Below are 15,490 nucleotides of genomic sequence, written 5' to 3' on the forward strand. Positions count from 1 at the left end.
AGCAGTGTATCATAATTAATGAAATGCACCTAAAACGAGCATTAATCATCGGACAAGCAATGACATTCGTCAGCCTAATGTCATTGTAAACGTTTGCTGACATGAAAATGTGTGTTTAGAATACTTGGATAGCAGCTTTGTTTTCTTTTTTAAGATATCACTTTCTGTACTTTTTTGCAATAGGCACATGCAAAATAGGAAATGATAAATTGCAGTATTAAACATTATTTCATAAGTTTTCTTCTTGATAAAATAAGAAACAGTAGATAGTTTGAATGAAGTATTTTTGATAACGATAGAGGAATAAAGAAGCGGTACTTATAAGCTGACAAAATAAACTTTTATTGGTTTTGATTTGGCTAAGATGTTACCATGGTTACCCTACATTTAAAAAAAAAATTGCTTTGATGTTTGATGTTAGCAAAACTTTAGCCATCCATGAAATCTGACCTTCAGCTGAGGAATGGGAATCTATGAAAGGTGACTGGCCAGAATTGGAAGAAGCAGTTGTAAGTATTGACAGCACTTCCTAATGAATAAATCGTCCAACCGAAAACCAGGCATTCATAAGTGTTTTATAGTGGACATCTTCATATACACTATATACATACGCAAGTCATATAAGACACAGGAAAGAAAATAAGATACATCAAATTTGGTTTCCTAGGTCTTTACAATGACGCGATAACTTACAGATTGATGGATGAGATCGGACCACACAAGAGATTACCGTTTCCTCGTAGATTTTGCGATACTGTATATCTATCTGAACATCTTATTGCAACACAATATACTGTAAGGCAGCTACACAATAAACATGCAATCCGCGATCAACGCAAAATTGTCAATGAAAAGATTTGTGCAAGAAGAGTTTATGTAGAACATTCCATAAGACAAATGAAAATAAATAATAGATATAAGAAGATGTGGTATGAGTGCCAATGAGACAATTCTCCATCCACGTCACAATTTGTAAACTAAAGTAAATCATTATAGGTCAACGTGCGGTATTCAACACGGAGCATTGGCTCACTCTTTACATACAGAGTCGGAAGAATAATGCACCTATTGTAGAACTCTTTGCAGCTCTTTGCCTACGACAAAACCTGCTTCCTGATTAACGTATATTATTAGAAAATAATACTTGCATTAGTTTATTTAATAGTGGTTGAATTTAACTTTGCTTTTTTGATAGATTCATGTGAATTGATGAATTGAATTAATACTACATCTAATGTATCAATATAATGAGTAAAATGGTTGAGTTAATTAACATTATAACCATTTACCTCACTACTATTTTTGGTTTCGGTATCGGTTTCGGTTTTTGGTATCGGCTTATGGTGAACATGTCTAATTGACAAATTCACATAAAAACAACATCAGTTCGGCCATTCTCACATTTTACTAAAATTTACTAGTAGTATTCTTTTATAGATTGTGTATAATTGCCCAGAAGACAATATTCATTTTTGATGACAGGCTAGAGGTATAGGGGGAGGGTTGAGATCTCATAAACATGTTTAACCCCGCCGCAATTTTGCGCCTGTCCCAAGTCAGGAGCCTCTGGCCTTTGTTAGTCTTGTATGATTTTAAATTTTAGTTTCTTGTGTATAATTCGGAGTTTAGTATGACGTCCATTATCACTGTACTATTATGCATATTTTAGGGGCCAGCTGAAGGACACCTACGGGTGCGGGAATTCTCGCTACATTGAAGACCCATTGGTTGCCTTCGGCTGTTGTTTGCTCTATGGTCGGGTGGTTGTCGCTTTGACATATTCACCATTTCCTTTCTCAATTTTATCAAGTATAAAAAGGTAGGGCAATTTATGGCTATGTGTATACATAATTATAAATGGTTTGATTGCCAATAAGACGTCTTTCTAGCAGAATATTTGTTAGCCTATACTCGTGTCATTTGTAAATAAAATGATCGTCGTTTGAAAACTGATGAGACAATTTTCTTACTGAATAAAATATAATGAAAATACTCCAAATACTTAAGAATCAATATAATATTCTGACCTAATTTTCACCAAATACATTTTTTCAACTAAATAAATATGTTTTCAGCGCTGAACATTGCTATTGTGAGAAATTTTTAAAGGTTGCACTGTTTAAAAACAGCTGTTTCTGAAACCACGCCTCTTTTGGGGAGATCTAAAATATTCATACAAAACTGCTTTTGTTTACATACTGGTTCCCAGTTATGCACTATGTGTTCCATCTTACAGAGAAATAACTTGGGAATGTTACCAGTGAATATACACAGAAACAGCAGAATAATTTAGGAAATTTGAGGCCCCAGGGACAAAAAACGTAATTGCCTACCCCCTAGGCCATAAAACAAATAATTTAACTGGTAAATGTTTTATTTTATGATTTTAAAGTTCCTGTCAGATATATGGTTGCGTATGATGCTGTTCTAAGAATTCTAAATTGACCATTTGAGGCAGAAAATGTATACTTTAAATGACAAATAGGTATACAGTAAGATGTGGACTGGAGACAAAGGCAGGATTGGATACTTCATATAATCTTGAATACTGTAATGAGTGACTGCTAAATATAACAGTTATAGTATTCTGATATGCTTTCAATATGTTATGAAAATGGTTTTAAACAGGTTATAGGCATTAAATATCAGAAAATATGCAAATAGTGTAAGCTGGCAATAATAAAAGTCTTGTTTTCAAATTTAAAAAACAATGAAACAGGGGAGGGGTATAAAATGTACAGTAAAGACAAACTTAGAGTATATGCAGTGATTACAATAAGGCTATAATTCTGATAAATGAGTATTAATGTGAGAAAAACTGATTTTGGAGAATTTTCTATTCAAATAAATGTTTGTATATGTTGCACTTTGTAAATACAGCTGTTTCTTAAACCACGCCTCCTTTGGGGAGATCTTGAATATTCATAGAAAATTACGTTTGTTTACATACTCGTTTCCAGTTATGCTCTCTGTGTTCCATCTCACAGAGACATTACTTTTGAATGTTACCAGTAAATAAACATTTGCATTCAGATATCGCAGATCAAACTTATTCGTTCATAGTGTGATAATTTACGATTTTGGATTGAGTTAAGCCTGCAAATTGATATTTATTTTATCGTGTGTTATTCTATGTTGTGATGTTATGCTATTGCTTCAGAAAAAAAGGGAAGGTTTGGCACCATTAAAACGTTTAATCCCGCTGCAAATGTTTGCACCTGTCCTAAGTCAGGAAATTGATGTACAGTAGTTGTCGTTTGTTTATGTAATTTATACGTGTTTCTCGTTTCTCGTTTTTTATATTGATTTGACGATTTGTGTTCCCGTTTGAATGGTTTTACACTAATAATTTTGGGGCCTTTTATAGCTTGTTGTTCAGTGTGAGCCTAGGCTCCGTGTTGAAGGCCGCACATTGACCTATAATGGTTTACTTTTATAAATTGTTATTTGGATGGAGAGTTGTCTCATTGGCACTCACACCACATCTTCCTATATCTATGTGCATATTGTTTATATTGAAATCTGTGGTTACCCTTCATTCGAGGTAGGGGTAGTTAAGAAAAGTAGTGATAGGTTAAACTCTGAGAAGTTCAGGGCATACAAACGTTGAAAATATGCCGCACAGCCCTCTATTTTGACCTTTGAAAAAAAATTGTAGTGCATATGAACTTTCAGTTCTAGGACAAGATTTTTTTCAAAACTTCATAGAAAAAGTGGTACAGTATTAGCCGTAAATGGAGTTCCTATGGGAAATTGCTTTATCAATATTTACAGAAATGCAACCTAAAGGTTTAAAATTTATTTTTGTATATCCAAAGGATGTCTTTTAACAACATGAAAGGATTGTATTAAAAACAATATATATATCTACAACCCTTATTATTTTGTTGTTGATTAAGGATGTCCTTTATTTAAAAAATACACACAATTCAAGAATATGTGTTAAAGTACGATGATAGTGATTACAGTAGATAAACACTAGTGATATATTATTACAGACTTGTTTTTTTTTAAAATGGTGTGTATGTACTATATGAAAACGATATACGACATCTCAACAAATGCATAATATCTAGTTTTAATTGGTTTCCAAATATGAATATTTCCTCTTTTAATCTCTAAAAGTGGAAATACAATGCATGTGGGCACGAATTTCAAAGATAACAGATAATGTAAAATTATCAGCAATTTATTCTACAATTAACCCAAATAGTTCAGTTCCCCTTTCCCCAGATCAAATCTCACATTCGCGAGGGTATGAACTCTTAAAACTAAATAAAATAACATTAGATTCGTCATTTTCACGTCCTGTCACAATTTACTGGTAGCAGCTTGTTATATGCGTTTAATTGCCAAGAAGACAATATAAAAATAAGAAGACGTGGTTTGATAGCAAAAGAGACAACTCTCCACAAGAGACCAAATGACAGAAATTAACAAGGTCATCGTATGGCCCTCGAAAATGAGCAAAACTCATATCGCATAGTTAGCTAAAGTAGGTACAGAAATGACAAATGTACAATGCACGAAAAACAAATATGATACTCAGTAATAAACGACAACCACATAATTACAGGCAGGCATATACATAATGTGACGGGGTTAAATTAGTTTGAAAGCGCCAACTTTAATCCTCTTAACCAGAGACAGTGGTGTAACAGTACAACATAAGAACAAGCTATAAAAATCATTTGAAAAAGGCTTAACTCATCAGATGGAAACAAATAGAAAACATCTAACAAAAAATACCGAGTGGACGTGGATACTTATACATCCCAACAACACAAAGCACGTAGTACAGATATGAAAATACTCGCGGTTACTGATACCTAGTTAAAAGCCAATCATTAAAGATTGTTTATCCATGAATGTGCATGTGTATATGAAAGTATTATCTATTTCGATTTCAAATTTTACCGTTGAAAAAATCAGTAATAATACCAATAAAAAAATATGTTCAAAGATATAATTACAGTGTTGAATTAGTAACCATTTAGAATATGTTTATTTAAAGGATCGATAAGTTGACCGGTACACAACATCTGCGTGAAAATTAGGATGTGCTATCCCGTTCGAAATAAGTTTTTTACAGGTACAACCAAACTTCAAAGCAAAATATTTATATCTATTGAAGAATTTAGTAAAGAAATAAAATAATTTATGGTAAGGAAATCCCTGAATTAATAATTTACATGTAATACATAGATAACGTTCATTCAAATCCAAAACGCCACAACAGACACAGGCATAGCGGATGATATGTGATATATATACACCGTAAGATTGTGCTGAAATACTGAACTCAGAGGAAAATCAGATCGGAAAGTCCGTAATCACATGGCAAAAGAAATGACAAAACTCATAAAAAACAAATGAACAAGAACTAACATATTCCTGACTTGGTACATGCATTTTCAAATGTAGAAAATGGTGGATTGAACCTGGTTTTAATCCAACTCGTGTTGTTCTACATAATTTTGTCTTCGTTTTTGTATATTCCATTTTGGATTTTGGCTGGGGTAATGGATATCATTATAAATTTAATGTATTAGCTTATAATGTGCATTTCTGTACAAGCGTTTGCTGAAATTTAATCTCCCATCGCTTATGGTTGTGGCCTCTTATTTAGTCCCCGCATGAAAATATTTTTCGTTTCACACTGCGCAGATTGTAATACGAAAAAATTGATTCGAAAAATGTGTTAATTTGATTGGCTTATCAAGCATCATGATACGATTTTGTGACATTTCCATTGGCTATTCTTTATGTCACTGATTACTTTTAACAATCAAAATTCCATTTCCTCCATGGCAACGGAGATTGCGGTTTATTTAGTAACAGTTAAAAAAAATAGTAATGCTATTCACCCTCTCTAATATGGTTACCAACGTAAAAATGATGTCTCAGTATATTGATGATGATTTTAATAATTATTGTTAATTGATGCTGATCATTGCTGAGTGGCAATTGTATTATGCATAGCTACTTTTTTTTTTTTATTATTTTTCATTGACTCTGAACTACCTGAATTTAGGATAGACTCTTATTTTTTTTATTTTTTAATTATACTCGTCCATCGTATTGTTTTACCTATTTTGCATAATAAAATGTGGTTATATGTGAAAACAATTTAAAGTCAAAATACAGATTTCCATTTGTGCCGTTTTTTGTTTAGATAATAAAGCAGTATACCATAACTTGAGATATCCAAATAATTCTACAAAATTATAGATTGAGGTAAATTATTGATTAAACAAATAATATAATTACCTTAAATTGCAGTCAAAGTTATCTTTTCTGTTCCAGTCAATAGTTGTTAAACGATCTATGTTATTTTACGCTGACTGAGAACAAGTATTGAAAACTGAACTGTTAATACATTTCTTGAGTAGGTCAAAATAGAATTAATTTCCGTATAAATTCAAAAGTAACTTTTTGAAAATTAAAGGTCTCGTCAGCATAAGTTTAAATTTGGGTATTTTTCTTAAATATTTATGTAGGAGTGTAATTTTGAGAACATGTTTTAAAATATTTGATCAGATTATGATCCTTTTAGAAATTACATATAGTCAATCCTTGGGTATCAAATTATCAGCCTGGTACCTATGAAAACTAATTATACCGTGGTACGACATCAAGCTATTAAAATCATGTTGCTTCAATTATCAACACGACATTAAAAACCACTAATTACAAATATTTCCGATTGAATAGTAATTAATCAAAAATAAGGATATATCTATAAAAGAATGTCATTTGATTCAATGTTGACAAATCAAGAAAAATGTATTGAAACTAAGATTCAAACTCCGTCATGCAAGTTTATCTTAGACGATTTGGCAATTCTTTTGGGTCTTCCTTTTGGTCATATGGCTCCTAACGTTTCTGCGTACTATTTATACATCTCTGGATTTCAAATACAATTGTTTGAGCGTTCCTGATGACTGTCAATCAGGAAAAGCGCATCTGACGCGCAAAATTTGCAAAAGTCTTATTTTCATAAGAAAGTTTCTACGGTAAGAAGACAGTGATTTCTTTTTTTATTCGTTTTGGATTTTCGAAGTTTATCAGGTTCATATATAACGACATCAGTTTGGTCATTCTCATATTTTGTCACAATTTACCGGTAGTATCTTTTTAAAGATTGTGTAAAATTTCCCAGATGACAATACTCATTCATTATCACAGGTACAGGTATAACACGGTCTTTCTAACAGTAAAAAATTTAAAGCAAATACTCGTGTCAGTTGTAAATAATGATAAGTGATTTGATTACCAAAGAGACAGCTTTATAACAGAATAAAATATAAGGAAAATACTCCAAATATCAAAGAGTCAATATAATATTCTTGCATAACTTTCAAAAACTATTCAACTAAAAAAAAATGTTTTTAGATCTAGACATTGCTAATATGAAGAATAGTTAAATTCCAAAGAACAATATATAGTTCTACAACCCATATAATTTTGTTGTTGATTAAGGATGTCGATCATTTTATTGAAAACAAATACACAAAGTGACAATATAGGCATTTATAAGTTTGTCAAATATAGAAAATACACCAATATATTATAAAAACCTTAAAGTTTAGAGTTGAATCTATTCTTGTTTACATTTGAATTTTAGAAAATAGATATTAAAAACTTTAAAGAAATTGCCCTGTTGTGAAATAAATTCAGGTTAAATGACCTTACCGCTCATTAATTTTTCTTACAATTTATAAATAGTTAAGCGTATTTGATAAGTTAAATTTCTAAATATCTGACCTTTAAACGGAAGAAACGTTTTCAATTCAAATAAAGACGCGTATAACAAATTTGTAGGTAATTATTAAATCCGCAAACTTCATTTGATTGTTTATATAAATATAATAAATTAAACTTCCCATAAAATAGCGTTTGTACACTTTAGAAATATGTGTAGCAATAACATGATAGTGATTATAGAAGTTTAACTCCTTTGATATATATATATATCTATCATTAAAGACTTAGCAATTTGTGTTTTAACGAAATGAAGATGTGTATGCACGATACGATGTATTTTGCATAACGCTATAAGATATCTAAACACGTGTTTATCTAGTTTCGTTTCCAAATCTCAATCTTTCCTCTGTCAATCTCTATCGTTGGAAATACTGCATGCACGATAAGTCGCATTTTGAAAACGATAACAGATAGTGTAAAAATAATTTTAGCGTGATCAAATTACGTAAATGATCTTTTGATGTGTTGCACAATACCACTACTCATTCTACTATCAACCCGAATGATTCAGTTCCCACTTCCCCAGTTCAACTCTCCCATTCGCGAGGGTATGAACTCTTTAAACTTTATAATATAACATCTGCTTCGACATTTTCGCGTCGTGTTACAAGTTACTGGTAGCAGCTTGTTATATCTTGTGTATAATTGCGAAGAAGACAATATAGAAATAAGAAGATGTGGTATGATAGCCAATGAGACAACTCTCCAAAAGAGACAAATGACAGAAATTAACACCTGTAGGCATCGAATCGCCTTCAACAATGAGCAAAGCCCATGTCGCATATTCAGCTATAGTAGGTACCGAACTGACAAATCTACTGCAATTCAAACAAGAAAAATAACGGCCTAATTTATGTACAAAATAATTGACGAAAATAAATATGATACACAGCAACAAACGACAACCACTAAATTACAGGCTCTTGAATTTGGAGAAGCACATACAGAATCTTAATCTTAATCCCCTCAACCTGGGACAGTGGTTTAACAGTACAACATAAAAACAAACTATAAAAATCAGTTGAAAAAGGCATTACTCATCAGATGGAAACAAATGGAAATACATCTAACACAAATACAGAATGGACGTGGCAGGATATTTATACATCCCCACAACAACAAACACGTAGTACAGATCTGAAAATACTCGCAGTTACTAACAGCTAGTTCAAAACCTATTCCAAATACAAAACCATGCATCTAAGACTAAAATATCAATCAGTAGACATCCAACCTCAAATTGATTTAGAATAAAGACGTCGACGTCATTAACAGTCAGAGAAAACATGTCCAATGCCAAGATACAGGTATCAACAGATTGCATATCCATGAATGTGCTTGTGTATATGAAAATATTATGAATAAATTCATCAAAGATACCAGGACTAAATTTTGTAAATACGCCAGACGCGCGTTTCGTCTAAAAAAGACTCATCAGTGACGCTCGAATCCAAACAAGTTAAAAATGCCAAAAAGTACGAAGTTGAAGAGCACTGCGGAACCAAAATTCCTAAAAGTTTTGTCAAATACTGTTAAGGTTATCTATGCCTGAGGTAGAAAAGCCTTAGTATTTAAAAAATTACAAATTTTTGTAAACAGTTAATTTATAAATATAACCATATCAATGATAATTCATGTCAGCACAAAAGTGCTGACTACTGGGCTGGTGAAAGTATTATCTAGTTTGATTTGAATTTACCATTGACAAAATCAATAATAAAACCAATAAAAACCGTATTCAAAATTATGATTACAATGTTGAATCGACAACCATTCAGAATATGTTTATTTAAAAGATCGATAAGTTTACCGGTAAACAACATCTGCGTAAAAATTATGATGCACTATCCCGTTCGAAATAATTTTTTTACAGGTACAACAAGACTTCAAAACAAAATATTTATATCTATGGAATAATGTAGTAAAGTATTTAATTAATTTATGGTAACGAATCCATGACATAACTGTTAACAATTTACCTGTAATACATAGGTAACGTTCATTTAAATCCAAAACGTCACAACAGATACAGGAATGGCGGATGATTTGTGATATACATATATCCCGTAAGATTGTGCCAAAGGAACACCACCGTCTAAAAAAGGGAAAATTTACAATAGGGAAAGAAAAACGTCACTTTTGTCGTAAATAATAGTGTAGAGTTTCCCGTGTAAATCTGAAATGTCAAAATTTAGAAAAAGGGCAGTTATTACCGTTTACATTTGATGTATTTGAAGTAAGTTCCTTTTGAGTAATTTCGGCAGTATATTCTTGATTATTAAAAGAAGAAAATGTCGTCAAGATAGCCGTAAGTGTTGTTCAATTTATCTATTAATTGCAATTTAGACGGGTCTTTACTGAGTTTGGTCATAATCCGTTTTTCTTTTTTTTTTTATCATAACTCCAGGTGTAAAATGTTAGAGCCATTTACGACTACTTGTATAAAAATATGATTGTCAATGATAACAAAGTAAAAAAACTTACTGGTTAAACCTTTAGTTGTTTTCAAATACTAAAGATTCAATATACTATTCTCGTACTTTTCGACCATACTTCTATATTTTGTCAATTAAATAAAAATGATTTGAGTGCTAGATATTGCTAATGAAAATAATATTTAAAGTTCTAAAAATGTTTTTGTGTATTTTCATCGTAGGATGTATCAAAGTGAATGAATTGTATTCGAGGAACAATATATAGTTCTGCAACCCTCTTTCATTCTTTATCAGTGGAAATATTGTGCACGGTAAATGCATTTTTTAAGCGATACAAAATATGGTAAAAGTAAATTTTAACAAGTGGCGATCTTTTGCTTTCTTTTCAGAGCTCAACCCTCCTCCTTTTATTCTCTATTAGTGGACTGACAATAAAATAATTGACACCGAATGCAAGAATCGTAAATCTAGAAGATAACAACGCAAAACGAGACAATATCACATTGTTTAAAGACTGGTCATAGTTACAGCCTCATGTTTAAGGTCCTAACCTTCTTATACCAGCTCATGATGTCCTACATCTTTTTGTCTTCGTTTTTGTATATTCCATATTGGATTTCGGCCGAGATAATGAATATCATTATAAATTTAATTTATCAGCTTATAAACAAATGTACATTTTTGCACAAGCGTTTGCTGAAGTTTAATCTCCCTTCTCTTATGGTTATGGCCTCTTATTTATTTCCCGCATGAAAATATTTTTCGTTTTACACTGCACAGAGTTTGATACGAAAAAAGTGATACGAAACAATTGGCTTATCCAGCATCATGATACGATATTGTGACATTTCCATTGGCTATTCTTTATGTCACTGAATACTTTCAAAAATCAAAACTCCATTTCCTCCATGGCAACGGAGATATACGGTTTCTTTAAAAATAAACATAAAACAGTAATGCTATTCACCCACTCTAGTATGGTTACCAAAGTAAGTTGTTTTTATTAATGTATACATACCCTGATACGTCCGGTCTGTTTTTGTTTGAAGTTTTTGTGCTTTGTATTGGTCTGATGAGTTAAACCCTTTTCAACTGATTTTTATAGTTTTTTCTTTTGTTGTGCTGTTTCACCACTTACCCTTTCAAACGTGTTTAACCCCGTCACATTCTATATATGCCTGTCCTAAGTCAAGACCCTGAAGTTAAGTAGTTGTCGTTGGTTCATGTTTGTCATATTTGTTTTTCGTAAACTGTTTCGTTATAAATTGGGCCGTGAGTTTTATTTCAATTGATTTATTTGATATTTATCATGGCGGGCCTTTTATAGCTGACTATACGATATGGGTTTTTTCGTTGTTGAAGGCTGTACAGTTGCCTAAAATTGATTACATCCACTTAATTTGAACTTTGGTTGATAGATGTATCATTGGCAATCGTGGTGCTACGGTGGTCAAGTAGTCTAAGAAGTGGAACTACTGTATTACTAGCCTGTAAATAGTTATCAAAGGTACCAGGATTATAAGCTGTAAGCACTGAGGTTGTGAGTTTGAATTTGGCAAGTGGCAGGTGCGATCGACTTCAATCTTAATTTCATTTTTTTTTTTATCTTAATCAGTTTTCCTACCGAAAGACAGTGGTTCTCTACAGGCACTCCGGATTCCTCCACCAATACAAAATGACCGCCACGAAATAGCACACTAGTGCTGAACATGTTGAAAATGGTATTCAACACCAAGAAATATACAGTACCAATTGGGACATAGTCTGATTAACCATCAGCATCCCCTATGTCTGACATTGGATGTCATGCATTTAGTGGGGGTCATAAACCATGGACTCTTAGGGAAGTGAAATATTGCCACCTGCTGGGCCAATTGATAGGTGGTCATACAGGTGTGTAATTTCACTGTCAAAGGTTGACAATTTTGTTCATGTTTACCTTTGTTTTAAAGTTTTTTGGATAGAACAAATCAATAAAACAGGGAAATAAAATATGTTCTTTGTACAATTATAGAAGATATCGATAAATTGTACATTTTCCAAAATTATATGATCTAAATCATATGTTAATGATATCTGTATTTATTAATATGACAAATGATCAAATAAACTCATCATAAATACCAGGATTGACATTTTGTATTTGCACAAGACGCGTGTGTACTTGTACAAAAGACTTATCAGTGACGCTCGAATCCAAAAAAGTACAAAAGGCCAAATAAAGTACGAAGTTGAAGAGCATTGCGAAACAAAAATTCCTAAAAGTGTTGCCAAATACAGCTAAGGTACTCTATTCCTGAGGTAGAAAAGCCTTAAATTAGTATTTTAAAAATTGTAAAGTTTTCTAAACAGTTAATTTGTAATTATGACTATATCAATGATAATTCATGTCAACACAGAAGTGCTGACTACTCGGCTGGTAATTTGAAAATTTGAATTTCATCATGGCGATTCTAATTTTTGACACGGAGTTTTATTATAAAACGGTACTGGAGTATTTCCATTGAATGTGTCCCGCTCAGTCACTGAATTATAATTAATTACAGAAAACGGTTTAAACCAAATGGAATTCTCGTAATAAGCAATAATTTTCCGTATGTCCATACATGTATCATATGCGGATAACATTAAAATTTGAACGATTAAATTCTGTTGTAGACTATTTCATGTATTTTGATAATAGAAAATTGTACATGTTTTAGTTAAATTTGAATTGAAGAATTATTCAATTGATTTTTCTGGAAACAACTTGTGGCAAATATTCGATATGTTATAAGGGCATATGAGACAGTTCCAGGGGAGGTAACGTAAAATGTAAAAGTCAAACTGTGACAGATCGGTAAAAGATGCATTTTTCGACTGATTTTTATCATTGATACAGACTTATTCAATTTGTAAAACAGTTCATGGACCCCTCTTTTTAAAACTGACATTTGGCTTGATTATATGTTAACAGTTTGACTGTCCCTTTGGTATCTTTTGTCCCTCTCTTATAACCACTGGGTCGATGTCTCTGCTGGTGGACATTTTGTCCCCGAGGAGATCATCCGCCCAGTAGCAAAACTACAATTGCATGAATTTACGAAGATCAAACAGGAAACTGGCTCGGACGTCGCCCAGTATAAAAAGCTCCGAAACAGACGTCACCATGGACACGGTGTCGTCTGATACGGCAGGTGTCTCCTCATCACCAGACATGACAAATATCTCAAACATGACTCATTCAGATCATCATCCTAGTGACAATAGCAATATTACACATATACAGCCATGTTCGGTTCTCCTTAAAGACAGTTTTGTTTTTGATGACGCAGTACAACACTGTCGCATTTCAAAATGTGAGACCAAAGGCCCCAAACTTGTGCAATTTTGATTACAGATGCTGAATTCGCTAGCAATTTGATCAAGAAGGCATATTTTACCAGAAGTTACGGTGATCTGAATTGTAAATCGATAAATGTCTACGGATTAGAGTGCAACCTTTGCGGATTGGTATACGTCTGCGAAACGAAAGGAAGGCGAAACAAACGTATGTGCGGTCATAGATCAGACATTAACCTCAATGCTAACGACATTTTATACCAGCATTTCAATCAGCCCGATCATTCCATCGTTTCTATGACAGTTCGCATTATCGAAAAGATATACCATAGCTCTAACAGTCCTAATCTTTCCACGACTCTCCGAAGACAAAAAGAGGACTACTGGATTAGACAATTGGGAACTTCGACACCTTATGGTTGCAATGACAAAATTGATGGTATAGGTATTCTATCTAGTACTTCATGTAACTCGGTGAATGTGATGACCATTTTCAACTCGACTCCTCAACGTAGATGCAGTCATGGTCTTCGTCATTATACATCACCTTTTCTGCCTGATGTCTATTAATGACTTGTTGCCATTTATACAAAAGTCGTTAGGTATTCATCACATTCGCACGAAACTTTATTCATTACCCCTTTCAAAACTTCATTTTCTGTTCAATTTATGTTTGGAATCCACTGTTACAAACCCTCATTCAAACCAATACAAACTTGAAGCTATAATTTCGGATATTGCAAGTCACAGACTTTTCAAGCCAGTCCGCATTGGAAAAGATGAAAAAGAGAAAAGATCTTTCCTTAATCTTTCCTTTTGCCAACAAAGGTCTCGATGGCGTCAACTTAGGCAATATCCTTCATCATAAATTAGTTCATTCGAAAATACCTCCTTATTTCAAAGACCAGTCTGTACCAATCATTTCTTATACATATACCAAACCTATTGCAACTAACATTTTCAATTACAAACACGTTTTGCAGGATCTCGATATTGACAAATTCAAATCTAAACCTCCTGATTGCACGTGTGCTAGTTCCAAATTCACATATAATCCTGCTGGCCACGTTATTACCGGTGACCTCAACGTTAACATTGTTAATAACACTTCTATTCGAAATGTGTTATCGAAAGGTCCGAAATATCGTGAGCCTAAATCGATCAATTGGAAATACAACTTTAAGATTTTGATGGATTCAGTCGAGGATTATGCCAGGCAATGGACAAAAAGGAAGACATAGACACTCTTTCCGAATGGATTAAGGCAGTGAGGTCGTTGATACAACACAATATACCACTCCTTTAGCCCCCCCACAAAAAAAAAAAATTATCTTCAATTTTTGACCCCCCATTTTAAAGAAAAAAAACCCTTTTTACATCCAAAATAAAAATTTTACCAACATTTTTGTGTGATTTTTAACTTCAAAATTAAGAAGAAAAAAACACACTTTGTATTTATACCCCCCATAAAAAAAATAATTTTTTTTTTTTGTAAAGAGCACACCAAAACCTTAATCCTGGGTTTTTTTTTATAAAACTCATTTTTTCCCCTAAGGGGAGTAGTATAGTACTTGAACGACTCCAGCGCCCCCCTCCAAAAAAAAAAATTTGACCCCCAAAAAATTACCCTCATTTCAAGTAAAAGAGCCCTAAATTTTCATAAAAAAAAAAGCAAAAAAACACCCCAAAAAACACCAAATTTTCTTACTCCCAAAAAAAAACCGGGATAACAGGCAGAGAAAAAATTCTGTGGGATTTAAGAGAAAAAAAATCAATTTTTACTTTAAAAAATGAAAGAAAAGCAAGCGAGCGGAGCGAGATACACTCCGGTTATCCTTAAAAAATGGAAGCGAACTGTTCCCCTTAAAAAATGGAAGCGAACGATTCCCTTTATGAATTACCAAAATATCCCCATTGTGCTTTTATATGTGGTCAAACTGGATGTGGAAAAACAGAGTTTGTTCTTG

At 32.7% G+C, this 15,490-nt stretch overlaps 2 protein-coding genes across 2 annotated transcripts in view; one reads left to right on the plus strand and one right to left on the minus strand.

Annotated features, from left to right (window-relative positions):
• LOC143069518 (uncharacterized) overlaps positions 1 to 6,372 on the minus strand; it is a 73,073-nt gene extending 66,701 nt beyond the window's left edge. Inside the window, exon 1 of the mRNA XM_076244197.1 lies at positions 6,271 to 6,372. The gene's annotated coding sequence lies outside the window, so the exon portion shown is untranslated. The remainder of the gene's footprint in view (positions 1 to 6,270) is intronic.
• LOC143069520 (uncharacterized) overlaps positions 1 to 15,490 on the plus strand; it is a 384,816-nt gene that overhangs the window by 99,941 nt on the left and 269,385 nt on the right. The window lies entirely within an intron of this gene.

The sequence above is a fragment of the Mytilus galloprovincialis genome, chromosome 3 (genome assembly GCF_965363235.1).
Source record: "Mytilus galloprovincialis chromosome 3, xbMytGall1.hap1.1, whole genome shotgun sequence".
Taxonomy (NCBI): Eukaryota; Metazoa; Mollusca; class Bivalvia; order Mytilida; family Mytilidae; genus Mytilus; species Mytilus galloprovincialis.